The 19,414-nt window shown below is 40.3% G+C and overlaps 1 protein-coding gene across 1 annotated transcript in view; it reads right to left on the bottom strand.

Moving 5' to 3' along the window:
* diaph1 (diaphanous related formin 1) overlaps positions 1–19,414 on the bottom strand; it is a gene marked incomplete at its 3' end in the record, with an annotated part of 80,687 nt that overhangs the window by 31,578 nt on the left and 29,695 nt on the right. The gene's annotated exons all lie outside the window — the stretch shown is intronic.

Raw genomic sequence — 19,414 nt, 5'->3', positions numbered from 1 at the left:
AGGGGGAAAAAAGCCACAGAATAGAGAAGAGGAAAGAAGAGAAGGGGAAAACGGTGATGGGAGAGAAGAATTAATTAAACAGAAATCAATCAGAAGGGTGGACTGAGTCCAGGGATCTGTCACTGATTGATGGCAGGACATAGAGAATGACTGTCAGGTAGATAGATCACTCACACTAGTGGACCACTTCATTAGAACACACATCTACAGCACCAACGCGGGTCAGTAAAGGACATGTATCTATATTAGCCTGAGACCAGTCTAGGTTAACACAATTAGCACAGTTAATTAACAGTTTCAGAAGGTAATTGCTGAATGAAAAGTGACCTATAAGTATTAAATCATTACAGTCCAGGTGGGAGGCGGGTAAGGAGAAAACATCAAGACAATTAGAGCTGGGAAATTCAAATTACACTTGTACATCTTGGCCACTAGGTGTCATACTGCACCCAATAATGTCCCCCATGGAAACCCCAAGCATCTATAATGGCACATATGAACACTGGGAGGTACAGGTTCACACATGCTCAAACATAAGGTAAAGTACTGTAAAACATAGCCGGTGCCTGAGGTCCATGAGGTTGGTGATTATTCTATTTGAATAATCATCGAAACAGACCCTTGTAACAATAAGTTTATTATAACAGTGCTTGGGGATTTATTTAAAAGACTCCTTATCAAAGCAGCTACACTGCACTCGACACATCTCATGGTCTATGTGTGCAGTGTTAGGTTTTGTGAAGTGATCAAGTGTATGCCTCGTATTCAAATTTGAAAGACGAGCCAGCGACCAGCAGCCATCCATGTCTCATGATAAGGCTACAATGACTGACAGCTAAGATTAAGTGTCTGAAGGGCCGACCTCAACCAGTGAGTGCCACTGTTGGTCAACAATATGAAGGACAGGAGCGGCATGACATGCTTGTTGGACAACGGCTATTTACTATCTGTAAACTAATCAGCATCTACACATAGCTGTGTGGGGTTGAAGCCTAATGTCTGAGGTCACGGTGGCATAGGACACAACATCAAACAAAACTGAACAGTGACTCCTTCGGACATGTCATCTGAGAGACACACACACACACAGAAATCAGTTCAGCACATCACTTTTTCACTACTCTGCTTTAGCTACAGTTTTCCCACAGTTCCCCAGTTTTTTAGTAGTAGGCAATTCTTTTTTACCCTTTTTTCTCCTCATCATTCCAATTAATTCCTCCCCACAGGCCCACACACATGTCTGTGTTGTTACTGCTGTTGCATCCTACTGAATCACCTGCCAGTGAGGAGCCCCCACCGGGAGGATGTAGAGCCTTCGTCCTACTCCTCCCGCCCAACACTCCCTGCTGACAGGTGCTGCCCCAGCCCATAGGAGTACATGCAATGACCAATAGCCTACACTCCCTCCCGGCTTACCTCCCCCTAACACGGGTCAATTGTGTTTGCATAGACGCTCAACAAAGCTGGATGCACCACGGTGGATTTTAACCCACAACCTCCGTGGTGGTGGGCAGGGACTTAACCACTGCACCACCCAAACGCCTTAAAGAAAAAATATTAACTGTATGGTTAATGTTGTATAGCCTATTAATGTTTTAGGCCTATCAAAATACAAAATACGTTTGTATTTTCTGACCTTCAGGTGCCAACCCTGTGCTTGGGTCTCTTAAATGGGTTCCAATAACTAAGTTATTAAGAGTATGGTGTCCCAAGCACAGTTGTAGCTATTAAGAACCTCTTAAAAATGGGGAAATAGTTTCTTAAAGGCTAGAGGAGCCGGTAGACTTCTGGAGGCGATTTTGGCAGTAAAAAATAAGAGTAAAAAAAGTAGTAGTAGTAGTAGTAGATACTGACACATATTTAATGCTTTATGATGCACGCAAAAACAATACCTGTTGTTCGAATCAGCCTACAGCTACAGTATGAGTATCTACACTGTTTCATTGGCCTCTTAAGAGTACTATAAAACGGACACCTAACACTACCACCTTTGCATGAAAGCTACCAGTGGGGTGGATGGATATTAGCATTCTTGCTAAATACGGAGTATTTACATTACATCATGTACTGTACAGTATGTATTGTTAATTAATATGCGCTGTCCCATCCAAATGAACAAATACAGTTATGTACCTGTCTTCCAACTTTACTACCAGAGCCTGTGTATCTGTGCTGCTCTTACATCTAGCTTCTCACCATTATTTATCATCTCGCTTTCCTGTGCACCCCAAGACAATCTACTTATTCACAAACAATCCGGGCTAGACACAAAAAAACAAAGCAATTGTACATTGTTAGCTGCAAACATTAGGGGAATTCCACAGTTAACAGGGGAATTCTAGTTTGGTTAACAAGGAGTCAACGCTAATTTAATTCAGGGAGTTGGCACAGTGATGTGGAGAAAAACACAGCTGTTATGGAGAGTATCCTAAACTTACACCTACATTATTCATCCCCTCTCCCTTTCTGCAGCCAAACCATGGTGACACACCAGAAAACACTCAACACTCAATGTCTAGAGAGGCCGCTTGTTCTCTAAGATTAGAGTTGGGATATTTAGGATATTGGATTCAAAGTAAAACAGAGTACAATTATCACAGTATTTCCAAAAGTCCAAGTGTTATTCATTTTTGGTTTGACCCTTCCAAAAGTGTTTGTAACCGAGTGACTGTATGTATAAAATATATGCTTGAATCAACATTTTAATACTTAGATTAGATCGAGATTTTTTTCTGCACCTCCACCACAATCTTCCTTCTTACTCACTGTATTGTTGTTCAAGGACCCAAGAGAAGAGGCGATAATTGATTTATGCCCTGTAGGGGTGTGCCGATACACTAATTTCACGAAACGATACGATACGATATTTGGCTCACAACTTCGATACGATTTCGATACGATACGATACGCACTTTTTTTATTATGAAAATATATGGAGGGAAAAAAAAGAAAATGCAAACAAATAATTCTGTTTTTGCATTATTCAGACATGCAAACTTGTAGCTTTTCAGCTACAATAGCCGTTTTGAATCCAAATAGTATGACACCTGACCCGAAAAAAAAACATGTTGTCACTCTTTTCACTTCGGGGCCGTTTGCATGCCTGATTATTATGATTGTAAAAAAAAAAAAAAAAAAAAAAAAAAAAAATTTTTTTTTTTCAAAAACGATATTTTTTTTTTCCAAAACGATACATATCGTCGCGAAAACGTATCGCGATATATCGCGGGACGATATATCGGCACACCCCTAATGCCCTGGTTCAAAGATTAAGGATCCAGGCTTCGAGTCCATAACAAAATAATAACATTGTATTTAATTTAAAAGTTTAGCACTTAGATTCAATATCAGCAGTTAAATTGTGCGGTACTGCATTCTTAATAGATGTTAGAGGTGTTATTTCTGTGCTTGCTTAACTCATTCAGTGCCAAACTTATTTCTGGCTTTATCATCCCTGTGCCAAGGCCAAAAATACATTGTAAAAAAAAAAGTGCTTAGGAAGCGAGATACAGCCTTTTTCAATAAGATGTTAAACAAGAAGTGAATGGAGCAGAAAATCTTGAAATCATCATATCTTGGGTTCTGAACATTGTTTTTCAAAAGATTTTTTTTTCTTTTTTCATGACGTCAGCGACATCTCTGGGCTTATAAAAACATAGCTCACAACGCGACGCGTCGTCAGCTTGTAGATAAAGTATATAAAGTGCTGAAGTTGTCAATGTATGTTTTGTAATAATAATCAAAATCTACAAAGTAACTAGTAACTAAAGTTTTCAAATAATTGTAGTGAAGTAAAAGTACAATATTGGGATCTGAGATGTAGTGGAGTAGAAGGAAAAGTGTTGAAAATTGGAAGTACTCCAGTAAAGTAAAAATACCTCAACGTACTGATAAATGCCTAATGCAGTGGTTCCCAAACAGCCATGCACCCCCTGAGTCACTCTTACAGAGTACCCAGCACCATGGACAGCTCACTATAGGCTAATGTAATGTTATTTGCAATTCTAAACAAAAAGTTAAAACACATACAGTATGTAACATACATATATGAGACAGAATAACTAATAACTCCTGCCTTTTATTTGCATTTCAAACAGACGATTTGCACAACATACAGTAATACATATTGTAACAAAGGTTTTGTCTTCATCCTGGTGAGAGATGAGAACCCAGTCTCACATAGGTATGGTGTTGAGAATGCTTCATCACAATACATATAATCCTCGTCTGGGGCAAATATAACAAAAAGGGCAACTTCAATTTAGCCGATTCAAGGTTACAAAGTGGATTTTGCATGGCAGTGCCCCTAACTAAATTTAAACCAGCAGTCAGAATATCCAGTTAGTATTTATTAGATTTAGATATTCATCAAAACATCACATGGTCATTGGGCAAGGATGAAGTTCAAGCCCAGCAAATACAGAAGCATCTCTCTCCATTGTAAAGGCTCAAGTCACAGATCAGAGATTTCTTGTTGGCAGAACACCTGTACCAACTGTTTCAGAAATGCCAGTAAAGATGCAAACACCTTGTTGCCAGGAAAAATCCGGTTGTGGTGCTTTGAGTTTGGCATACTCCCAAGACTCATGTTGCCTTTAACTGTGTATGAGATCCCCATCAATAAAGAGGAAAAGTTGGAAAGGTTGATTGTGAGGTTGGCTGATGGCTCGGGCTCGGGCTCCAAAAATATTGTTTTTATTCAACTCCAAAACTGTCCATGCAGGATGTTATGTACAGTGAGTGCAGACCTACTTCAAAAAACAAAAATAAGACTGGCCAAAAAATATCTTAACAAATATAAGACACGCAAAAACAAGTAAATACTTTGAGGCAAAAGGTCAAAAATAAAAACAACCCCAGGTACTGCATAATACGGCTATATCCTTCCAAAAAGGGCCCTGGCAGCTCTCGCCCCCTGGCTATCCTCAATAGCCTGACCAGCAAACTAAACCCTCGTTCCAACACTTCCAGCCTCTCTTACTTACCAGGTCAGACCTACCAACAAGGATTAGTAATTGGTATCCATTAACGCAAAGCGTTAGGTTACAAACCTGTTCTTTGAATATTATGGTCGAGAGATTCGCTTATGGGAGAGCGCCCCATAAGCAAATATTGAGCGAGTAATATGATAAAAGAACTAGCCAGCACCCTCCTCCAAATCCCTCCTCTTCCTTCTTAATGCATGTCTTTACAGTCTCAAGTCAAGACCCTTACCACCCTTCACCTAGCTATCTATACATTTTTCTCACTTGATTGGATGCAGGTCTGGGTTCTTCTTTCCTATTACTTACCCTCTATTCCATCCATTCTTACAATCTCCTGAACCTTTACACAGGCACCTTAGAAAACAGATTCATGCAGGCTTGCAACAAACACTTCCATAATAGCCCCATTTCTTTACTGCAATCATAGATCTGGGAGTACAAGATAACACTTGAAAGTCAAGGTGGGTGTGGCCCCTATATGAGAACACGCTAGTCTCTAGGTATGTGCATTCTATGTCTCTGGCATTCAGCTGATAATGGCCACCGCCGGTGCTCTTTTCAAAGTAGTGCTCAGAATTTCTTATCAGCACTACTGTCTAACATTCATGCGCAAATGTCAAAGTAATGGACTCATTGTCCACCCTGCGCCAGGCGCACTCCTCCGCACACAGATGCACGTGGTCAAGCACAGGCCATACAGCAGGCAGGCAACAAACACGCCCATGAACACGTATGCAAATTTGTAGGCAAATAAAAAATGCAAACACACACCCAAATGTGCATGTGTAATGTGTATGCATACCGATGCACATCCCATACTCATGCATGGATACACACACACCTGAAGTTCCAGAATGTAAACCCATTCCAAACAATGTTGAGTGTGACAGATGTTAACACAGAAGGGAGGGGCAGCCAGATCAGCCTATATCTGTTCTCACTAACTGCACTCAGCAAGCTCACTTCTGGCCAGAGGGCTTTCCAACCAATGCTGGTAGACAGGTAGAGAGTAGGGATGGGACGATATGAAAATTTCATGTCACGATTATTGTGACCAAAATGCAATTTACGATATTATAGCAATAATCAAAATATGCTTAAAACTCTTAAAATGTCACTTTTGTTAACCACTTGAACCCCAGCATCCATAGTCTGGGGTGGAACATTTGCCAAAAATATCATATCTACAAGCTCACAACGCGTCGAGACAGTGGTTCTCAAACGTTTTAATTTCAAGGACATCCATAACTCTGAGAGTGTCCAAATGGAAGGTTCCATTTGGACACTCTCAGAGTTACACACCCGTAAGGGAGCCATTTGGAACCCCCTCAAGGAACCATGAGGTTCCCTGGACCACACTTTGAGACCCACTGGTCTGAGTGTTTCCAGTGAACAAACATGCACAATATCAGCACCCTGACTCTGTTGTGACCAGAATGGAACAGAGCCTTCATTAGTATCATTGGTAACGCCTATGAAGGAAGTAAGGAAGAGGCCCAATTTCTTTCCAATATGGCTGCTGTGCATAGAGCCTATTTCACGATAAATTTAAATCTCTGCGATACGATTATTGTGAGCGTTTTTTTAATCACGATAATATTGATTATCATCCCATACCTAGTAGAGAGAAACAAATTGTGTCTGTGAAGTTCCTCTTTTACCATGCAGGTGTCATTAAACCTAACAAAGTTAATGAGACCTCCTGTCTTGCTCGTGTCATGGTGAATTTGGTGTATCCATCTACAATAAAAGATGAACAGTCCCTTTCGGGGGGTAGATGGACAACGAGAGGAGAAAGAGAGAGAGAGAGAAGGCCTGCTACTAAATAACAGATACAGAACACACACACAGGCTGATACCCTTCGAGCCCACAAAGCGGAAATGCACAGCTGACAGCAGGCACAGTGGATTGTGGGTAATCACACAGGAATGAAGCCAAAGACAAGGCCAACAGCGTCAAAAATGTTAAAACTGTCATCTGTTTTTTCTGGATATTCTTTCCGCTGTCTTGTGGTTTCCTAGTTGTCTCTTTAAAAGCAGTTTCCCTCTTAAAGCTACAATCCTGAATTTATTTGAAAGAATAAAACAATATTTGAACCAATCTGCAAGGTACAATATGTTAATAGGACCAAAAAATATCCATGTCCATTCAAGCTTTAATATGTCCAGAAGTAGAAGTAGTCTGGCGTGTGTGCGTGTGTGCGTGCGTGCGTATTGGTTCTGGCATGTGTGTGTACAGTAGGTGTAATCTTTTATTCAGGGCTCCAGGATAACTTTTCACATTGGTTGTTGCACTGGTGCGCCTACAGTTTTCATTTAAGTGCACCATCTCATTTTACAAATCACTTATTTCTATGACATTTTAATAATATAATAGGGCGGTGTATTGCCAAGAATCTGGCAATACGATATATTGTGATTTTGTTTTTAATCACATTTTATGAAAACTGTTACAGCCATAATTATGCATAATATGCTGCATAGTAAGTTATTAACGGAAGCCTTCATTTTCTATAACTTCACATAGGCTACTTGCCATTGAGTGTGGCTGGCTAAACAAATGGCCCGGAACAGTCAGCCCCCTATATATATATCTATACATATATTACACTGTGTGTGTGTGTGTGTGTGTGTGTGTGTGTGTGTGTGTGTGTGTGTGTGTATATATATATATTGTTTAATAGTATATGTACATTTCTATATATATATAATGTTTAATTGTATCTGTACATTTCTTTTAAAATGAGGGGCAAAATAAGTATAATACTTTTTTTATTTCTTAATACATTTAAAATACAATTAAGGCCCACTATTTCTACAAATGCTACAAAACACAATTTTGGAAACAACTGCTCATTTAATATTGAGCTACCCACAATGTTTAGCTGCCCACTGGACCTGTATTTGTCTGGGGGTAAAGGGGGCTTTCACATAGGAAGTGGACAAACGCTTTTTGGTTATTTTTTTCTAGTTTTATTAATGGAATTGTGCTCCAGTGAAGGGTGGACATTCTGATCATCACCATGCTGCTTGTTGTGTTTTCATTGGGGAAGGTCAACGTACTTTGTTCCCTAAGGGGACCTTAGTCGTATCAGGAAATAAGTAACTTTGCACACTTAAGGAAGTGAAGGTTCAGCATGACAAGCCACGACTGCTATGGGATTTTCACGACACATGCAACAGGGCAGATTGAAGTGACAATAAAAAAAACGTATAATGCACAATATGGAAAGCAGAAATAAAACCCCGCTCAATTACATCATTTTATTACTCAAACAGGCCATTAACGGGCCTATCCCTGTTCCGTGTTTTCCAAACCCCTAAATATGCTCTTAAAAACCTTTTCAGAATTTGGGGTAAGGGTGGTATACATGGCCAAGTATCCTGGTTTCTCCAGCTGTTATCCCAATTTCTCTTAATCCCTTTTCCTGGGAAAAGAAACCAGCATTCTCATTTACATGAGTTTTTGAAGTCAGCATTGCCAAAAGTGGGCTGTAACCTGGATAATAAAGCACATGTAAACTAGGAATGTCACTAACTAGTAATAGTTTTGCATTCAGTTAGCAAAGATAATTATTTGGTTACCTAATTAAATAAAATAAAAAATACTTATTATTTTATTAACAGTCTAGCCTAAGGTTAGGGTACAAACGAAGGTAACAAACTCTTTTTGGCTCACCAGCTAAAGTGGATAGTAGATTTGGGGGAAGAACTACCAGTCAGTAAATGTGTGAATCTTCACTGGCCTTCGTTTACAAATCACTTGTTTGATTCTACAAAGCATCTCGATGCATCTCAGTTTTACTGCACATGGCTACTTTTCAACAGTTGATACAAGCAGTCAGATACATATTTTGAACTCCTTTTCCATTTATAAAGTGCTTTAATGTGATGTGTGTGTAATCACTCTCCTTTAAATATAAATATCTTAACATTAAATTAAGTTGTAAACCAAAATAAAGAAATGCTATAAGCCTACAATAGCTATTGTGAAAATTATCGACCCTTAAAAACAAAGTTGTATTACAACTTTATAAGTGTGCTGCAGAGTTAAACTTAAACTTAAAAAATATGTACCTGTGAAGCCAAAAACTCATAGCGTGTCACATTAGCTTGTAGATCTGTTGAGTGCTTGAGTGACAAGCATGATGATCATCATTGTACATAGTCGTCATATTAACAGAGGATTTTACTGTGTAGTAAGAGAGCAAGTGGTATGGCAATCCGCCAATTCGATTTTTAGACATTTTGTGTGCAAATCAATGGAAATTTGAGTCATAGTAGGGGCCATCCTCAGGGGAATACGAAGGTGCACAGCAAGATACAGTATTCAGCATACTGTATCTTGTTTGAGACAGACCGACCAATAGTGGACCAACAAAGCCATCATTAGAGCCCTACCGCTAAAAGGAAACTGGTCACATTCACTAATAAAATAATGACCAAAATAAGCTTGACGTTGTCTCGTCTTTTCTCTAACTCCCTCTATCTGTCTCGGCTAATTTAACTTATCTTCGTATTTCCCTTTTGCCTTCATCTTCCCCTTTTACCTCCAAAGATGTATTTTGCTTTGTTCTCTCTTCACTCTCTCTCCCTGCTTCTCTTTCTAAACGTTCCTTCCTTCTTTGGACTCTCCCTTGCTCCTGATACTGTAGGCAGCTCATTAGTATATTATAATAGTGCCACAAAGACTACTTTAGTCCAGTGACTTCAGGGGACACTAGCATCAATACAGATCTATTTATGGAAAGAAGCAGAAAGGAAGAAAATGACTCCACTATGGGTGTTTCTACTGATGGATAGAGAGTATTTGACTGGTGTGTGTGTGTGTGTGTGTGTGTGTGTGTGTGTGTGTGTGTGTGTGTGTGTGTGTGTGTGTGTGTGTGTGTGTGTCTTTCTTTCTGTGTAAAGTTACATTTTTTGTTCACCCTTTTCATTGTATTTACTCAAGTACTGTAAAGGCAAGGGGTATCAACAAACATCTTTATTTTGAACCCCACCTATAGTTGACATTCAATTCTTTCTCAAGCAAAGCACAACTGTCTATTGTTCTCACTGAGCCGAAGAGTGACTTACACAAATTGATTTTAACAAATGACACCATGCTCACTACACAACCTGTGTTGACATCTGTGCTTACAACGTTGCCACGGATACGCACGGGCGGTGCTGTGCTTCAGAGAACGTTGGGTGAAGATGTCATGGTTTGGGGGCCACGCCCATGTAAGGCCATGTGGCTTCCTGTTCACACAGCTGCAACAGGAAGTTGACAGCAGTGCTGAGACCTGACTCACGTTCACATACCCCTCTCACTCACTCACGCACACAAACACACACACACACACACACGCCCGCCCCTTAAACTCTTCCCACCCAAAATGAATTATCTAACTATAAGGTCACCACTGAGACACAGCAAGAGTTCTGTCTCAAAGGCTATCAGAGCCCTGAACAATGAAAAAAAAAACAGACAGGCAGGCAAAACAAAACTGCAAGGCCAAATGCCTTCAATATGTAAACACCCATTTTTGTTAAAAACAGAAAAGAAACACTTTCTTTTTTGAACAAAACGCTCTGCACATACTGTACTCCCTTGTCCCTTCATTTTATGTACACTCTCCATTGCTGCTAAAAGTTTTACTTGTCTACTTGTCTTTATGTTTTATATTTACTTGTGTGGCTATATTTTATACACAGTGTAATGTCTTATGTTTTTTCTTTTCTTTTTTCATTGTCATGCTTGCTGTCTTTTTTATATGATTTAGAAAGGAACCCCTTCACTCCTCCTCCTATCTCTGACGCCAGCAGTAAACTTTACAGCCCAGGGCTGTTTGACCTTGACCGTGTTCGTAAACAGAGGAAAGCCAGCAAGGAGCTAGAAGAGCGATGTCCCAGAGGAACACAGCTGGCTCTGCTGACACATGCTATGTGTTAACTCAAAGCATCAAGTGTGGAAAAACAACTTGCAACACAGAGAGGAAGAGCAGGACAAAGAGATGGGCACAGAGATAGATGATAGAGAGAGAGATAGAGAGAGGGAGGAGGTAATGAAGGTATGGACTGGGAGACCGTTAGCAAAGTGTGAGGGATGAGTCATACTTTCATCTAGGCTGTGCAGAAGTGGATCCCTTACCATCACCGTTCACACACACACACACACACACACACACACACACACACACACACACACACACACACACACACACACAGTCAGTGTGCTACAGTAACCAGTCTGTCACCAGTAAGTCCTTTATGCCAAATTAGACCTCTTCCTTTTCTTTCACATTCTATTCTTCTCTGAGCTGCACTTCTTCACGCTCCTGTAGGCCTACCTGACCCCACTGACTGACTTTTTTTTTTGAGTGAATGTGTGTGTCTATGTCTGTGCGTGCGTGCACGCGTGCCGTACGACTGTGCATGTTTATAACGGTTGTTATGAGTGTGTCAGTCCAAGTGGGGCACGTTTGCTGCGTGACTGCTCTCTCTCAGTCCTCGTGTGGACTTCAATGGAGAGAAAGAAATCCCCATCTAGCCCCCATGCCTACCTAATAATCCCCAGTACAATTAAAAAAAAGAAGAAAACAATAGAGGCAGATACAGTCAGCTCTGTCTGATGCATGCCTCCATGTTTCCATACCTCCCCTGTCTGTCTCTTCTGCGCTGTTGTCCATCTATTTCTATATGCCTATCCATCTGTCTGACAGTTTGCTTCTGTGCCAGTCTGCACATTCTGCTAGTCCCCCTGTGCTCATCGTGCTGTGCATGAAATTCTCCAATTTTGTCCAGCTGTGAAGAAAATAACCTGAGAAAGGATGTGCAGATTTTCATGGAACTGGGTGGAAATGATCAGTAGGGAGCCCAAAAAATGAGAAACTTTTTGGCTGAAAATGATAAGGGTCAAGGTCAAAATTAAATTACATAATTGGAGGGGCACAGTGGCGCAGTCGGTAGCGCTGTCGCCTCACAGCTAGAAGGTCCTGGGTTCGATTCCCGCCGGGGACGCTGTGGGCGTGTCTTCTACTCTGCGTCATCAGCGCCCATATCCTAGGTGGGGTTGGCGAAAGGGCCTACTCTGTGTGGAGTTTGCATGTTCTCCCCGTGTCTCCTAGGGTAGTTAATACCCGACACAAAAACATGTAGTAATCCTGCTCGCTATACCACCTCCCAGCCGGGGCGCCTGATGGAGGGGAAGGGAACTGGTTGGAATAACGTGTTCCTTCCACGTGCTACGTCCTACCGGGGAAACTCCCCCCTGTCAGGTGACAAGAAGGTCAGTTGGCTCTCATGCATTGAAAGAGGCATGCGCTCGGCCCTGCGCTCCCTAGGCTGGTGGGAAAAATCGTGGGATAAAAAAATAAATAAAATAAAAAAATACATAATTGGCCATGTCGGTGGAATGGACAAATGTGAGAAATATTGGTGCAGGCGGGGTTTGCACACCAAGTTGTGTTTTAACCACTTAACCTATTTCTTTTTTTAAGTGGAGATAAAAAATGACCTTATTCAAAATGACCAAAAATTGCCCATCTACAATCCAGGTTGCATTTCAAGGCAGGTTTATAGTGGTTAATCTTATTTCAGTAAATATGTGACATACTGAATACTGATATAATATATATACACAAAAATAATTTCACGTAGTCATAACGCCCTGCTACAAACACACACTCATGTATGTGTGTTAGACTAGAATGAAATGTTGACACACTGACAGGAAAGGACACAACCTTGTTTGCTCCATTCCCCTTCATTATCAAAACCGTGACAACATGATAAAGCAATTGTCATCCCTGCCACCCCAGCCCACCCCTAATGATTGTACTTAATAATTGGCTGCTTCCCTGGTGACTAGCACCAGCAACAGACAGGACCCGTCGCATTGTGTGTGTGCTCTCTGCTCTATGGCAACAGGTTTTGCACCTGTCATCACAGATATGCTCACTGGCATCCTGCCTGTGAGTGTGTGTGCATGTGTTTGTCCATTGCGCGTGCATGCCCCTTACTCTCCAAAACCCACTATGTGCCCAGACACAGTCTAAAGGCACAAAAGGAAATGTAACATTTCCAATCCATCACTGGCTCTCCTTCGCGACAGCGGTGAATGTATAGTTGTGAGACACGGTCCATTTGTACACTCTCAGAGTTAAACTAACACTCATGAGTTAACTGTGTGCGCAGATAGACTGACGGGGGGCAGGGGGAATTACTAAGAACTCACTCTGCTGTGCTGCCCCCACTCCAAGACCCACAGTAATTACCCCCATTTCTAAAACCTGTGAGTGAAGCAGAAAAATAGGAGAGAAGGAAAAGAGAGAAAAAAGCCAGTTAAAAAGAGAGAGAGTGAGGGAAAGACAGAGAGCTTGAGCATGCAGCCTTCAAAAGTAAAGCTAGATTTATACTTATTTGCATGGCAGGGTCGCACACCGAAAATAGCTGATCTACAAGCCCAAAACGCATCACAGTGCAACAAGTATGTCAAGCCCTAGAGGCAGAGAAGGTGGGAGTCCAGATCACTCGCTGTCAATCACCAGTTTACAACATACAACACGAGAGGACAAGATACACGGATGTATAGCCTGTCAAACACAAATGTACAGACAAGCACATGCACACAAAAGGTCATACACCAAAGGGCTCCAGAATGCTGTGCAAAGGTAACAATAGCAGGAACTCAGAGAAGATAATGTATTTAATCTTATCACGATTCTTTTATCATGTGGGGTTTTTAAGACAATTTTGCAAGTTACTGAACACTAACCTGCAAGATTTATAAGTTACTGAACAGTAACCTGTGAGATTTGCGAGTTACTGAACAAGTTCATTGCTTGTTCATCAGTAACTTCTTCAGTAATTAGCATATTTGCAAGTTACTGAACAAGTTGCTTTTCCCTGTGAAAAATATCCCTACAAGGTAACAAATTAAATTAACATAGTTCCAGGGGGTCTCCACCAAAATGACTTAAAGTTAGGAACCAAATCCATCACGGTTTATTATCGTCATATCACACACCCCTAGAATGGGCTAAATCTGTCCCTATATTTGTTCTAAAACTCACACAGGAAATACATCTGAATCACTGGTGGTAAGGCCACATAATTCAACTATGGCCTGAATAGATCTGTGTGTGTGTGTGTGTGTGTGTGTGTGTGTGTGTGTGTGTGTGTGTGTGTGTGTGTGTGTGTGTGTGTGTGTGTGTGTGTGTGTGTGTGTGTGTGTGTGTGTGTGTGTGTGTGTGTGTGTGTGTGTGTGTGTGTGTGCGCGTGTGACTGTGTGTGTGTTCCACCGTAATCTGAATACCTAATCTTGACAACCATGCAGTCTTATGCAAAGGTTCAAATGTAATTTAGATGTTGTTTCATGTTATTTACACAGATGCCGGGTTCAATTGTTGACCTGCAGTGGCATCCTATAGTTTATATACTGTATATATTTCAATTTAGTTAAAAAAAAAAAAAAATTGGTTTTATAGTTTAGACTGGTGCCAGGTTCTTGGTTTACCTCTGATCCTAGATTACTGAGGCACTACACTGTCTATGTATTTGATGTATGTGTTTTACCTTGCTTACTGTAAATCACTATGGATTAAGATCGACAGCTAAATGCCTAAATTGTAAATCATACGTGGTGATGCTGAGCAAAGCATGTCCTGCATCTCTGACATGTTATTAAGACAGGACGTATTAAACTCACCATTGATGCGTCCACGGGACTCATCCTACTTTACCCTGCTATGTTATGAACAAATCCATGTTGAAATTAGGGGTGTTCGATATTGAAAAAAAAACTATCACGATATTTTTCAAGAAATATCACGATAGACGATATATATCATCATATTTTTTTTAATTTTCGTTTTTAGGAGTATTATTATTTTATGATTATTAATAACATATATGATGATTAATTATATTATATTATATGATTATAACATTTTTATAAGATATGATCATGGGGCACGTATAATCATTATATTATATAATATAATGAATCATCATATCTTATCTTATCTACATACAGATAGATAGATAGATGGATATAATATTCGTTTTTATGCTGCTGATAGGTAGATAGATAGATATAGATATAATATTAGTTTTTATGCTGCTGATAGATAGATAGATATATGTAGATATAATATGAGTTTTTATGCTGATAGATAGATATATGTAAATAGATAGATAGATAGATAGATAGATAGATAGATAGATAGATAGATAGATAGATAGATAGATAGATAGATAGATAGATAGATAGATAGATAGATAGATAGATAGAGATATAATATTAGTTTTTATGCTGCTGATAGATAGATAATCTATTCCTTTTATCCAGCTGTTGTATCATGTGACATTCAGTGTAGGCTGCTTGATGGTGAGTTAGTGTAACAGACTGCTTCAGACAGAACATCTGACAGTCAGTGGTGGAATGTAACTAAGTACATGTACTTAAGTACAAATTTGAGGAATTTTCACTTTACTGGATTATCTTAAATTTTCAGTACTTTTACTTCTACTCCACTACATCTCAGAGGCAAATATTGTTCTTTTACTCCACTACAATTTAGTTACTTTGTAGATTTGTATTATTACAAAACACGCATTAACCACTTTATCCCTATATACTTCGGCTATTTGAAAATAGCCGATCTACAAGCTCACAAGGCGGCGCTTTGCGACCCGTTGTGAGCTTGTGAGTATTTCTGCATTGCAGTACTGATACTTTTACTTATTAAGTACTTTTTCCACCACTGCTGACAGTAGCCTATTACACCTACCTACCTAGTAACAGTAGACTAGCAGGTCACACAATGGATCATTGATATGCATCCAGCTAATGTTAATTCATGGTGTTGATAAGCTTTTGTAAGCGAGGTACGAATTGTTTGTAATCGATACGCGAGGTCCGTCGGTCCATGTGCGTGCGTGCACTCTTTATGCGGGCAGCGGTGATATCTTCGCTGTTTCACCCGCGTTAGGTTAAAAGTTATATCGAGTGACGTTCGAACATTGCAAACTTTGCAATTAACTTTAGTTTGCACCGTGTCGGTGAGCCTGACTCAGTCTCCGTCCATTACTGCTGTTGTGCAGACTAACAAGTACGACGGTCCACTCGCTGCCAAGAAGAAAGGGGGCGGGGACTTTGGGAGCATCTGTGATGAACACAACAGATCTTCAAGCAATCAATGCGGTCCGGACGTGCGGTCGAGACGCGTTGTTAGCTTGTAGATCTGCTATTTTTGGCGAACGAAACCGTCGTACTGCAGAAGTATAAATTAAGGTATAGAACTGCAAATCATAGAATGTGAGTGCACACTCTATGACTGAGTGACTCACTTTATGACGATAGATACGATATCTCTGAAAACGCATATCGTGGGGACATTCTATCGTCTCGACGATAGTTATCACAATATCGAACACCCCTAGTTGAAATCATTCCAGCGGATGTCACCATTTTGCGCAGACACTGACGCTTTTCTACAAGTAACAATGTTGACATAACACCGGGTTGAAGCGTTTATTACTGTTGCGCAGACACAAGAGGTTTCAACATAGCAGCGACCTGAAGCATGATCATCTGTGCCATTTGTTTCATTTCCTGACCAGTTCAACATACATGAATATAAATCTAAAGAAAAACAAGAATGACCTAAGTCATAATAAAGCCGCATGGGGCAGGCTTTTTTGGCCCCAATCTTTTCATAGACCTGATTACTTGTTTTTTGGATTGCTTGTTTCTCTCGCCAAACCTGGCAACATTAGCATCGCAGATTAAGGCTCTAATGTTTTTTATATAAGTGGTGGCAACATTTTGTGACACCACACGGGTCTTCCCAACAATAGCTAAGATTGAAGTCATTGTGAACATGGCAAAATAATAACTTAATAGCCAAACTAGGTCTAATGAAGCACGCTAGCATTTAGGCTAACCCTCCTCCTGTGTCGTGTAACTCCGTGCGTTGCCTTGTTGTGAATTGTGTTCGTCCATGCTGGCCCCTAATATGGTCTGCTTCCGGGTGGATAGACCTAACTAACAATGAGGATCGTTCTGATTGGTTCCCTTCCCAACTAGTCCCTCAAAAAGAGTAATTCTGATTGGATCTCTTCTCCATTCGTCCCGCCCTAACATTTTTGTCTCGTCTAATTCGTTGACTAACGTGTCCATTACATTTTCGTCTCCCCATTGGCTTAAAAGGGGAGCTTAAAATGGGGGAAGTGTGATGGACAGCCAGGACAGCCAATGAGACTTAGGTGTCGACACTTTTGACTCAGGTGTCGACACTTTTCACTCGGGTGTCGGTCTAAGACTAGTGCTGTTTATAGAGCCGACGCTAGCGCATGCGGCTAAAAACATTGGGAACCAATTCAATTTCCCTGGGAGCCACTGAATGGCCATTGAAAACGATTGAGTTCGGTTCAACGTCAGAGTGTGTGTGTGTGTGTGTGTGTGTGTGTGTGTGTGTGTGTGTGTGTGTGCATGCGTCAGAGGGGGTTTTATCGGTCAGGAGGAACAAAAGGGGCTCTACAAGATAACAATGACAAGTTGACAACCCCCTTCAAAACCAACTACAATCGAAATCTCTTTTATCATCAACAAGGCTATTCACAACATCTATATCCACATCACACACACCTGTACAATGTGCACACATTAAGGTTGCTGCGGTGTGGAGACTTTCCCAACAACTATTAAACGCGTAACTAATAACTCATAACTAAAGATGTGCATGCGCAAAGCCTACTTTACTTAACAATTTGCCTCCGGTCTGCTTTAAAGGAGTAGTTCACCCAAAAAATGACTTATTTTCTATCAATTGCACACACGCCATGATTTTTATTTTATTTTTCGCATTCCTGAGCCAATAATTTGATGACGGTGGAGACTCAAAAGGGTCTCCATTGAGTCTCCTACCGGGAACTCCGCCGGTCATCAAATTATTGGTTGAGAGCAGTGTCTACAGAAGTAAATAAAGCAGAAGGGAGAGGTCTCCACTCAAGGCTTTCTACCAGAAAAAGAGGGCGGAAATGGAAGCAGCTCATATTGTAGGTACAGTATAATATTGTACTTAGTTAAAAAAAAAGCTGTTGTCAAAGTAAACCATATAGCTTTCTTTCTCCCCCTACTCTCCCCCTACTACGCTGCAGTGACTGACAGAATTACTCCGCTCTGTGCTGTGAGCAGCCCACTGTAGGTTCAAACAGAGGCCCAGTTGCACCAACAAGGATTAAATAAAGCATAGTTTAGAGCTAATGAAGGATTTGTTGATCTAGGATTTATTTTAATCCGACTTGTGTTGCAGCACTTAATTTTAAGCATTGCTTAACAAATTGGCGATTAAATCCTTAACCTGTGATTAACTTTAACCAGTGATTAATTCATGGTTTCAACTTGGTTTTTCACCCACCATCTTGGATTTGCTGTGTAAATAAAAAGCATCAAACTTAATCTCTTGAGCCTAATCATTAGCGTTACTTATTAGTTCATTTTGAGAGACTACAGACAGACCTGTGTTAAAGTAGCACCTGCAGACAAAGAATACATTATTATACAGTCTGAACAGAGAATTTAAACTTAATTTAAAAGTTTCAGCACATTTAAAAAATATTGAAAATAGCCATGAACCTCTGTGGTCAAACTGGATTAAACTGCACTACCAGAGTCAGAGAGACTAGCGCTTAACAAATCCCTCCTGGTTCTGGGGGCTTATTTGGGTTCACCCCCTGGCTCCGGTCTATGTGTTGAAGTGTCCCTGAGCAAGACACCTAAAAGGATCCCTGGATAATGAGCCAAATATGCCTTAATACATTATAATAGCCCTCTATAACTAAAATTAGACACTTAAAAGGAAGTATTAAGTAGTTTTTTATTAAGACATGCAAATAATATTCCTTAGGGCTGGACCACACATGGACAAATGACATCAGCGTTGTCCCCGACTCCCCCTTGAGTAAAAGATTGCCTATTTATAAAATATAAAAAATTGTAAGGTTTTTAATATAAAATATTTTAGTTAAAGAGGGCAATTATAATGTATTAACGCATATTTGGCTTATTAGTCAGGGATCCTTTTAACTCCTAACTGCTCCCCTGCTAACTGCTCCTATTAGTTAGGATGGGTAAAAACTAAAAAGAGAGAAATTCAACATTATGTACAAATGTACTGTAACAAATAAACCACCAGCAACTAAAAGGGACACTTTATCATGATAAAGCCTGTGGTTTAGCTGCACCCCTAAGTTTAGATGTTAAAGCATTGCTAAATGGAAAGAATTATTAATAAACACTAAGCCAAAGGTATAGAAACAAGGAGGAATGACATACAATAGATGTCATTTTGACTGGAGAGCTAGGACGTGGCTTCTGTGTTCATGATCTGAGAAGGATCCTGGAGGAAAGACACAGAACTAGTGCTGTCAAAGTTAGCGCG

The sequence above is a fragment of the Gymnoscopelus microlampas genome (assembly GCF_963454915.1).
Source record: "Gymnoscopelus microlampas genome assembly, chromosome: 18".
Taxonomy (NCBI): Eukaryota; Metazoa; Chordata; class Actinopteri; order Myctophiformes; family Myctophidae; genus Gymnoscopelus; species Gymnoscopelus microlampas.
The sequence above is the reverse complement of the archived record's forward strand: the minus strand, read 5'-3'. Positions and strand labels throughout refer to the sequence as shown.